The sequence below is a fragment of the Portunus trituberculatus genome, chromosome 12, assembly GCF_017591435.1.
Source record: "Portunus trituberculatus isolate SZX2019 chromosome 12, ASM1759143v1, whole genome shotgun sequence".
NCBI lineage: Eukaryota > Metazoa > Arthropoda > Malacostraca > Decapoda > Portunidae > Portunus > Portunus trituberculatus.
In genome coordinates, this window is record NC_059266.1 from 3954848 (window position 1) to 3965538 (window position 10691).

Here is a 10691-nt window from a genome sequence, read left to right on the forward strand (position 1 = left end):
CCTCCTCACGTGGTGGTGGTGGAGAGGCGGCTCAGAAAGCGACTCCTAACGTAATAATAGCCTGGCATCTGAGTCTCGGAGTCTCTCACTGGGCTCTTGGGGAAGTGAAGCGGCGATTTGGTGTAACTTTAGCGCCATTGTGAGCGTTTTGCACTTCCAGGAGTCCCATATTGCCGCTGTAACGACTAAATTTACCAAGACTAGATAACAAAACCTTGCTTAACTCTACCTAATAAAAGAAACAGCGAATTTATGGCATTTTAGAGAAGCTATGACAGTTTTTTTTCTGTTCGAGGAGTTTCATTTTTCACTATACCAATTAAATTCACCATGGTAGGTACAGATCAGATAGGAAAAAGTTACTTCACCGTGCCATGTTATTGATAAATAAAGTAGGGAGGGAGTTTGGGTCACTAGCAGCGTAATGACGGCTGTGTAATCAGGAGTTCATTAATAGTTACCTATACACTGATTAAATTCAACAATGTTGTAGATTTGGTAGGGAAAGCCTTTTTCCTTTCCTGTTTTCAGAATTAAGATCTGATGTAGAGCAACAAAGAGGCTATAATAAAAAAAAAATAGTTCCCCAGATGCCATATCCAGATCCTAAAGTGTCACCATAAAGGATTTATCCAAAATTTGTTTAATATGGGAAGCATTATCATTCACTGATATATCATACACTGAGTCAATTCTCTCAAGATACATATTAATGCTTAAATTCCTTCCCTGAGTTCCTTATTAATTGAAGTGATGATTCTATGTAACTTTATTGGCTTTGTGACCGTTTTATAATCTGAGAAGTCTGTGTTACTAATGAGTCAATTCTCTGAGTTACATATTAACAAAAAAAAAATTAAAAAAAGAAAAAAAAACTGTTGCCTTCACCGAGCCGTTTAGTTAGTGAAGTATCGATTTTGTTTAACTAGATCTGCGGCACGACCCTCCCGCAGCCTCAGGAGTCTCGTACCGTCTTAGCGTTGATTGGATTCCCTGACACAAACAAAAGGGTTATTAGAATATCTTGCATTCTCTAGAGAGTAATTTAGCAAGTGAAGCAGGAAGGTCATGTAATTTCCTGGCATAATGACCCTCGTCCCACGTCACCACTGACTAAATCATCTGCCTCAAGTTGAGAAGAAAACATTAATTTTTGTCTCCACCAAACTTTTTTGCAAGAACTAAAGCAGACTTGGCATAACTTTCGCAAGAACTTGGCATAACTTCAGGAGCCTTTTGATTTTGGCTCTGTACCCATGAATATCGCACAATACCATCCATGCACAGGCTAAATTCTGTCATGGAAATGCAGTAAAAAATAACAATAATAATAAGTTAATAAATGAAAAAAATAATAAAAATGAAATAAAATCCTGTTTCTGCTGGTTCTGAGCTCCTTTACTCGATGGAGGAAGGAGAATTTGGGCGAGTCTGCTTCAGTTACAGCCTGGCAACACCTAAATGGTTCTGGTGGTGGTGATGATGGTGGCGGTGGCAGTGGCAGTGGCTGTAGCGGTGGTGATACCGGCAAGGGTTACGAAGGAGCGCTATTTCCCACACTTAAAAACTGCCTAAGCCTGAATCGAACTCACAACTATCAGGCCGCGAGCCAAGCGCTGCACCATAAATAACATGAAGCCACACGAAAATAAGAGAAACTGCAAGAAGCAATCAGACCCTGCATGAAATATACCTCGTTATTTCCACCTGACATTCCCATCCATGAATTTATCTAAACTTTTAATGTCTCCTAATGACTCAGCACTAATAACCAGATCACCAAGTCCATTCCATTCACCTACTACTTGAGAACCAATCCCTGCCTATCTATTTTTTTTTTATTCTAACTTTACCAAGCGTGAATTTTGCCTGTCATATCCTGAAGCCACCCTGTCTCAGAGAAAAGAAAGACATAAGACTGACAAACAGGCAGACACACTTGTAAGGAATGAGGAGAAACTGGTGGATATATTTTAATTCTGAGTGTGAAAACATAGTCAAGTCAATGAAGGACAATTATCTCTCATAGGACAGACTTAACACCTTAAATACTCACACGTAGGAGTAAAGAGAAAACTCACAAAGCCTACACTACAACTACATGATATCAACTCACACCGGAACAAAAATTAAAAGAAAATATAGAAAAAAAATGTGCAGAAAGAAGATTTAAAATTAGCTATTCAAATTGTAAACAGACATAAGTTTACAACACAAAAGAGCAAAAATTTCAAACAAATGTGTCAACGAGTAAAAGAACAATAAAGCAAGAAAAAGAGAGATAGAAAATGGAAAAAAAATACACTCATATTCCAGCATAGAAAATATAAGCACAAAAAAAATAACAATATTAAAAACATATACAATAAAAAGCGATGGAAAAGAAAAAAAGGAAAAAAGAGAAAAGATACACAATAAAAAGCGATGGAAAAGAAAAAAAGGAAAAAGAGAAAAGAATGAATAGCAACAACATTCTACTACATCACCACCACGACCTCAACACAACACACCCCTCAACATCTCACTGCCTCCTCCTCCTCCTCCTCCTCCTCCTCGTCTTCCTTCGCGTCGCTCACATCCTTTCAAAAACGACGTACAAAAGGCAGATTTTCTGAGGCGAACTCGAGAGATTGCGTGCAAGACTTCGCATATCTCAGAGGGGATCACAGAACTCGATATATAAGAACCCCCGACTGCTGGAAATTCTCCCTTTTCTTCCTTCCTTCCTTCCTTCCTTCCTTCCTTCCTTCCTTCCTTTCTTCCTTCCATCCTTCATTTCTTTCTTGTCTGCGCGTGTTCCTCTTTCATCATTAACTTTTTTTTTTTTTTTGTTCCCTGTAAGTGCATTTGATTCTCCTTCATTATTTTCTTTCTTTCTTCGTTATATGCTCTTTTTTTCTCTTTTATTCGTGTGTGTGTGTGTGTGTGTGTGTGTGTGTGTGTGTGAGAGAGAGAGAGAGAGAGAGAGAGAGAGAGAGAGAGAGAGAGAGAGAGAGAGAGAGAGAGAGAGAGAGAGAGAGAGAGAGCAATTCGGTCCTTCTTTCCTTCATTTATCTATTGAATCATTCTTGTCAAAGTGTACAACCTTCATTTATTTTTTTTATACTTTCCTCCTTTCCTTCCTTCCTTCCTTCTTTCATCCAATCATTCTTTTTTTTCTTTTTAATTTCTTTCACATAATTATGCCTCTTTACTATTTATTTCTTTATTCCTTTTTTTTTTTTTTTGTCAGGATTAGAACGTCTCCTTCATTTTCCTCGCCATTCTTTTTTTTTTTTAAGTGCGTTGTTGTTACTTTCCTCCTGTTTCTTCTTTATCTTCTTTCTTCATCCTCCTCCCATCTCCTTCCGATTTCATTAATATCCTATTATTATCACTCCTTCCTTTATTCTACCATTTACTCATTTTTGTCATGTATGCTTTTATCCTTCATTCTTTCCTTCACTTTTATTTTTTTTTCATTCAGTATCTCTTATTCCTAAATTCATGTCCATCCTTCCCTCCCTCCCTCCCTAACTTCCTTTCTCTCTTGTTTCCTTCCTTTCTTTCTTCTCGTTCTGTTATATTTGTCTCATCTCTTTGCATTTCTCCCTCTCTTCTCCTCTGTCCCCTCTTCCTTCCTCTCTATTTCTTCCTCCTCTTCTTAATTGTGTCCCTTCCTTTCTTTCGCTACCCTTCATTCCTACTTCGCCTCGTCATCTTCATCTTTTTCTCAGTTTTCATCTTCTTTTACTGCTTATCAGACTCCTTCAATCTGGACTTCATCTCGTGCTATTTTTTCCCTTTTCATACATGTTCCCGTCACTAATTTCCTCCTCCTCCTCCTCCTCCTCCTCCTCCTCTTCCTCCTTTTCCTCCTCCTCTTACTCCGTCTCTCCCATTTCGTTAATTCCATCTTCCATTTTCTACGAGGTTGTTTCCTTTGTCCCTCCATCCTGAAATCCTCTTTCTTATTCTTCTCCTCCTTCTGCTGCTGTTGTTGTTGCTGCTGCTGCTGCTACTGCTATTGCTACTGCTACTGTTGTTACTACTACTACTACTACTACTACTACTACTACGATACTACTACTGCATTTCCTATTTTTTTCCGATAAAATCCTTTACATTGTTAGCTTCATATCTTCATCTCCTCCTCCTCCTCCTCCTCCTCCTCCTCTTCCTCCTCCTCAATGACAATAGGTTAAGGCTCAGTTCAAGGGCGAATGAGATTAGTTCAGGAACACTTTTAGAAGTTAATGAGAATGAGGACTTAATCTTCGAGAACTTCGGTGTTACGTTGAGGCAAGAAAAAAGGAAAATACTGTAATTTAGACACCCCCAGAGAGAGAGAGAGAGAGAGAGAGAGAGAGAGAGAGAGAGAGAGAGAGAGAGAGAGAATTTAAGCAGCACTGTTTACGTAAATGGCTGTGCAGGGACATGAGTGTAGCCTGTACTTTAAGAGAGAATGAGCCAGTCCGTGTAATGGCGATGTCGAGGAAAATAATCTGGTAGGGGGAAAAATACACGAGGTAAACCTGCCAAGTTACACAAGCAAAATTTCCAACTGATAAAGGAAGGAGAGAAATGAGACTTGAATTCCTAATATTTAGCATGTAGTGATGGTGGTGGTGGTGGATGGTGGTGGTGGTGGTGGTGGTGGTGGTGGTAGAAACGGAAGTACTAATAGTAGTAGTAGTAATTTTTGTACTGATAGTAGTAAAAGTTATAATTCTTGTTGTCGTTGTTATTATTGTTGTGATCGTAGCATTAGTAGTAGTGGATGCAATGCTAGTGGTGGTGGTGGTAGTAGTAGCAATAGCAGTAGTAGTAGTAGTAGTGGTAGTAGTAGTAGTAATAGTGGTGGTAATAGTAGTTGTAGTAGTACTAGTAGTAGTAGTAGTAGTAGTAGTAGTAGTAGTAGTAGTAGTAGTAGTAGTAGTAGTAGTAGTAGTAGTAGTAGTACTGGTGGTGGTGGTAGTAGTAGTAGTAAGTAGTAGTAGTAGTAGTAGTAGTAGTAGTAGTAGTAGTAGTAGTAGTAGTAGTAGTAGTAGTAGTAGTAGTAGTAGTAGTAGTAGCAGCAGCAGCAACGACAGCACTAGTATCGATAGTAATTAAGTATTTATATTACAACTCCAAAATCATTTTTCGATATTTTCTCTCCACATATTAAAGCCAGCAAGTTAACACTACTATGGTATCAAATAGATTAGTTCTCTCTCTCTCTCTCTCTCTCTCTCTCTCTCTCTCTCTCTCTCTCTCTCTCTCTCTCTCTCTCTCTCTCTCTCTCTCTCTCTGTCTGTCTGTCTGTCTGTCTGTCTGTCTGTCTGTCTGTCTGTCTGTCTGTCTGTCTGTCTCTCTCTCTCTCTCTCTCTCTCTCTCTCTCTCTCTCTCTCTCTCTCTCTCTCTCTCTCTCTCTCTCTCTCTCTCTCTCTCTAATATCCTTGCCTCTTACTTGCCACTCAAACATTTCCGCATCGCTAGCATCACCAAAGATTCCACCAAGAGAGACAGAATCACCGTGTTCGAGCTCCTTTGGTCTCCACTGAGCGCCGAGCATTTACTGTCCAGAAGAAAGCTGAGGGTGTTGAGAGGGCAATATCACCACCAGCTCTGTTTATTGGCCATATTCTCAAAAGTTCCGGTGTCTCAATCCGACCACTTTTATCACGCTCTGTTAAAACTATAGGGGTTTCCAAAGTATTTTCATGGTTTTGGGGATAGTCTAACAGGGCTTCTCTCTGTCTATATATCCGATTATGGACCTGACTCGCAAAAGTTTCAGCATTGTAACTTGACCATTTTCAACACGCTCTGATAAAGGTAATAGGGTTTTCCAGGGAGATATCAAGGTCATTGTGACGAGGACCATTACAATTTAACGAGGACACTGAACCATCATTGGAAAAACACTCATGGGAACCTTACTAATTATCCCTGCAACCTTTCTTTTTTTTTATGCAAGAGGGGAAGCCGGCCGAGGGCAACAAGAGATTAAAAAATGAGGCCCACTTGAATGCCAGTTCCCTTAAAGATCGAAAAAGAATTAGCCAAAAGTCCACTACAATGTCCTATAGCGTTTCAAAACACTGCTTTATACTAACTGTTCAAGATTTACCGGAAAAATATACAGCAGTTAGAGACCATGAATCTAATAAGTGATTCTCAAGACAGTAGTGAGTTATGCAGCGCTGTTGGCTTGACACTGTACAGGACGCCAAACACAGGCAAGGAAGGGAATGGGATTGCCGGCCACCCATCCACTGACTGGAATTACGACGCCACCACTCCCTTGCTTTGCGTCCTGCACTCATTATTTACTGCGTGAATGTAGCAGACTGCATAAAGGAAGACAGGCCCAAAGATGCTGTATTCCGACAGAGGAGAGTTATGGAAGGTACTGTGGTGAAGCTGAATGGTCTTTATCTATGCTGTTGTAGTAGTAGTAGTAGTAGTAGTAGTAGTAGTAGTAGTAGTAGTAGTAGTAGTAGTAGCAGTTGTAGTAGTAGTAATGGTAGTAATAGTAGCAGTAGCAGTAGTAGTAGTAGTAGTAGTAGTAGTAGTAGTAGTAACGACAAGAAAATGAAAAAGAAAAAATAGGAGATAACAAGGAAAAACAGTAGGAGGAGGAGGAGGAGGGAAATGAGAAATACTAGAAAAAAGACGAATCAACAGCAACACCAACAACACCACCAACACCATCAACAACAACAACAACTACAAAAACAACATTAAGATGATCCAGCACAAGATAATTAGGAGATTTTTCATTTACCTTATTTTTCCCCTTGTCGCCGCGGAGGACTGAGGAGTGACGTGGCGGAAGCTCACTTGCAACACTTCACCCAAGTATCAACACACTTCCACCAACACGAAAATTCACCACCACAGTTAGAACACATTTCTTTATTCACTTTCCTTTCCGTTTCTTTTGTTTCTAAGGAGTATGTTTATGTAGTAGTTTCCTTCCTGTTTATCTCTTCTGTTTTTCTACTTTCAGTTTTTCTGTTTATCTACTTTTATGTTTTCAATCTTCTATACACTTAGAAATTGGTGAATAAAAAGTAAGTTCACTGATGGCTCCCAGTCGCTCACACACTTGTCAACAGTACCTGAAGGAAAGAGAAAGCAAACATTAATATAAATTATACTGGAGAGAGAGAGAGAGAGAGAGAGAGAGAGAGAGAGAGAGAGAGAGAGAGAGAGAATGTAGATTACATCTAATGGAAGTTACTTTGAGAACATTACCTAAATTAGCACTACAAAACTTGAATATGTATTGTACAGTAGTAGCAGTAGTAGTAGTAGTAGTAGTAGTAAGTGTAAACGTAGTTGATGTAGCAGTAGTAATAGCAGTACTAGCATTAGTAGTAGTAGTAGTAGTAGTAGTAGTTGTTGTTGTTGTTGTTGTTGTTGTTGTTGTTGTTGTTGTTGTAGCAGTAGCAGTAGTAATGTAGTAGTCGTAGTATAGTAGTAGTAGGAGTAGTAGCAGCAGAGTAGTAGTAGTAGTAGTAGTAGTAGTAGTAGTAGTAGTAGTAGTAGTAGTAGTAGTAGTAGTAGTAGTAGTAGTAGTAGTAGTAGTAGTAGTAGTAGCAGTAGCAGAAGCAGTAGCAGTAGCAATAGTAGCAGTAGTAGTAGTAGTAGCAGGAGTAAAATTTTACCACCTAGTTATCTTGAGAAAGAAATATATATAAGATAATAAATAAAGAACACACACACACACACACACACACACACAGGGATCACGCAGCCGTCACGTGTCCAGTGAGGCGCAGCTGGAGGTGAAGAAGTTACAGGCGGAAAAAGTGAGCAGGGAGGGGAGGGAAGTTGGGGTCGGGAGATTTACATAATGAGAAAGAGAGGACAAGCTGCTCCAGCGAGGGAAGGGAATGAAAAAATATAGTGCTTCTCACAGCTCGTCACGGAGGAAAAGGTCTTTTGATATTGGACAAAGCTGACGATTTGGTGATTTTACATTGACACGCTTTCTTTTGTATATTTTTAACTTTTCATTATATTTCCAGTTAATACAGGAATTATGCAAAATGTTCTGATGTGTGTGACGTGAAAATTTATTATTTCAAGATTAGAATAAAGACTTTTTTGTTATTTTCTATATTTAAATTGTTGACTAGATCATCGTTTCTAATTCACCAAGATATGTTCAATAACATAAAGTTGATATCATCCAGTATATTCTCCCACATCTTCCTTTTCATCATCTTAATGTTCTCTTTTATTTCCAGAATTTCATTGATACCTAAACATTCAAGACGTCAGACAAAATATATGTGAACATTTACTATGTTAGGCTTGGTGTTTTTCATATTCATTCATATCCAGATTATATAAGATTAGAGAATGAGTTTCCTGTTTACTGAGAAGACTAGGACATATATGGAAGATTTACCTCTGTTACACTACTGCACACTCCAAGTCACTGTGGTCATCTAAAGAAGCATTATTTCTGAAGTACACTGTAATATTGAAGAATTGGGCAGTATCTGACCAATCAAAATCATGTTTTTAATTTTCATAGTATTCAGAACATAATTCAAACTTTTTATTCGGTGGCTTTTTTTTTTTTTTTTTTTTGTAACTCCATCAATCGTTCCAAACCTGCCTCTGACCTTACTTCACCGTGCCTCCCCAAAAAAAAGTCTGCAATCTCCTGATAACATCCTGTAATGCAAATGTTTATGTAAAATTACAGAAATGCAAATACTAATGAAGTAAAATCAAATAAAAAGTGTCGTTCATTTGTCCTCGTGCCTCGCAGCTCTCACATTCCCTCAGGTCGTAAAAAAATTATATATTGCAACGCGTCGCAGACTCACAAATGACCCAGAAATCATCCGTTCAGGTACCAAGTTTACCTTTTAGCAAGTTTAAATGTCTCGCGTGGGGTTTTAAATCTCAGGTGACGCGCAGTGTTGCCAGAGGAAGCTCCTCCATGTGAAAACACTACCGACAGAGTGCACTCTGTCCCCCCCTCCCTCCCTCCCTCCCTCTCTCTCTCTCTCTCTCTCTCTCTCTCTCTCTCTCTTATATATATATATATATATATATATATATATATATATATATATATATATATATATACTGAAAAAAAAACTGCTAAATTAAAGGCGAAAAAAAGGCAACAACAGTAATCTGGGCTGGGGAGAGAGAGAAGAAATTAAACAATCAGCAGTGCTTGGAAGAAGAGAAGGGGGAAGGACGCAGAAGTGGGCTGGGGGAGTGAAGGAGCTGTAAAGAGGAGGGAGCACAGCGGAAGGCAAGGAGAAAGGACGAGAACGCCAAAGGGGTGAGCTGGGGAAAGGAGAGAAAGGGGAGCATCATTGGAAATTGTTACGAACGGGGGAGCAATATAGTGGGGAGGAGATGGGACATTAACAGAGAAAACAGGGAGAGGAGAGTAGGGAGAAGAAGACAGGGGAGGTCTGTAGTGTGGGAGGGGAAAGGGAAGGCAAACAAGTAAGAGAGGCTAGAGATAAAAGCAGAAACCACTGACAAATTATGCAAGTTACCCGTTCATACCAGATGTAACAGATTATTCACGTAATACTTTAAAGCCACCAATACTGTATTTCAGATATTTGGAAACGACTAAATGAATAGCTTTTAAATTATTTACACGTCCTTATTCTATTCATTCCTGTATCTCTTGCCATTTTCATTTTTTGTTTCATTTCATTTTCATTTTTTTTTTATTTCATCATTCGTACATTTCACTTATTTATCTCTCTATTCATCTATATTTTGTGTACGCATTATCTCAGCCTCCTGTTTTGTTCTTTATTTCAGCCCATTCACAAATACAATATAGCAAGGCTTATATAAAACATTAGATTAGAAAAGGTGAAGATAATTAAGATCCACAAGATGAATGCCATTACAAGACTGATATTTACTGTGATTTACAAAGATTCAAAGGAGTATGGCAATTTATCTGTATTCATTCACATAAAGTAATTGTTCAGTCTCAGTTTAAGGTATGTTTCTATTTTCTACATAGACCATGCGTCATTTTCTTTGTGTACCGGAAGGGAAGACTGTTTAAATGTCCACGAAATAAACGAGAGTACTACACAAGGCACATGAGTAAAGCCGTTTCATATACAGAATAATTTCATTTGTACATTGCAAGTGAAAGCAGACTAGTAATCTAATGTTTCTCAATTGCGTCCTCGTATTTAAAGAAGTATACTCTAGTGAAACGACAACAGTGAAACATGTATGAGCAGTGATGGTGGTTGTTACTGTTGTTGTTGGTGGTGGTGGTGGTGGTGGTGGTAGTGGGTTGTTGTCGATGGTGATGGTGGTGGTGGTGGTGGGTTGTTGTTGATGGTGGTGGTGGTGGTGGTGGTGTTATAGTTATAGTAGTAGTAGCAAAAATACCAGAAGCAGTAGTAGTAGTAATAGTAGTAGTAGTAGTAGTAGTAGTAGTAGTAGTAGTAGGAACTAGTAAAATAAGTGATGGTAGGAATGTAGGTAATTTGTCATTATTATAATGATAATGCAAATGCTGGTGGTAGTTACTGATGATGATGATGATGATGATGATGATGATGATGACAACATCAACATGAACACCAACAAAAATAATAATAGTAATAATGATAATAATGATAATTACTAATATTAGTACTAATAATAATAATAATAATAATAATAATAATAATAATAATAATAATAATAATAATAATAATAAT

The 10691-nt window shown here is 38.4% G+C and overlaps 1 long non-coding RNA gene across 1 annotated transcript in view; it reads right to left on the bottom strand.

Annotated features, from left to right (window-relative positions):
* Positions 1-10691, bottom strand: part of LOC123502723 — a 569074-nt gene that overhangs the window by 555757 nt on the left and 2626 nt on the right. The window contains exon 2 of the long non-coding RNA XR_006674202.1: positions 6752-7088. This is a non-coding gene — a long non-coding RNA (uncharacterized LOC123502723). The remainder of the gene's footprint in view (positions 1-6751; positions 7089-10691) is intronic.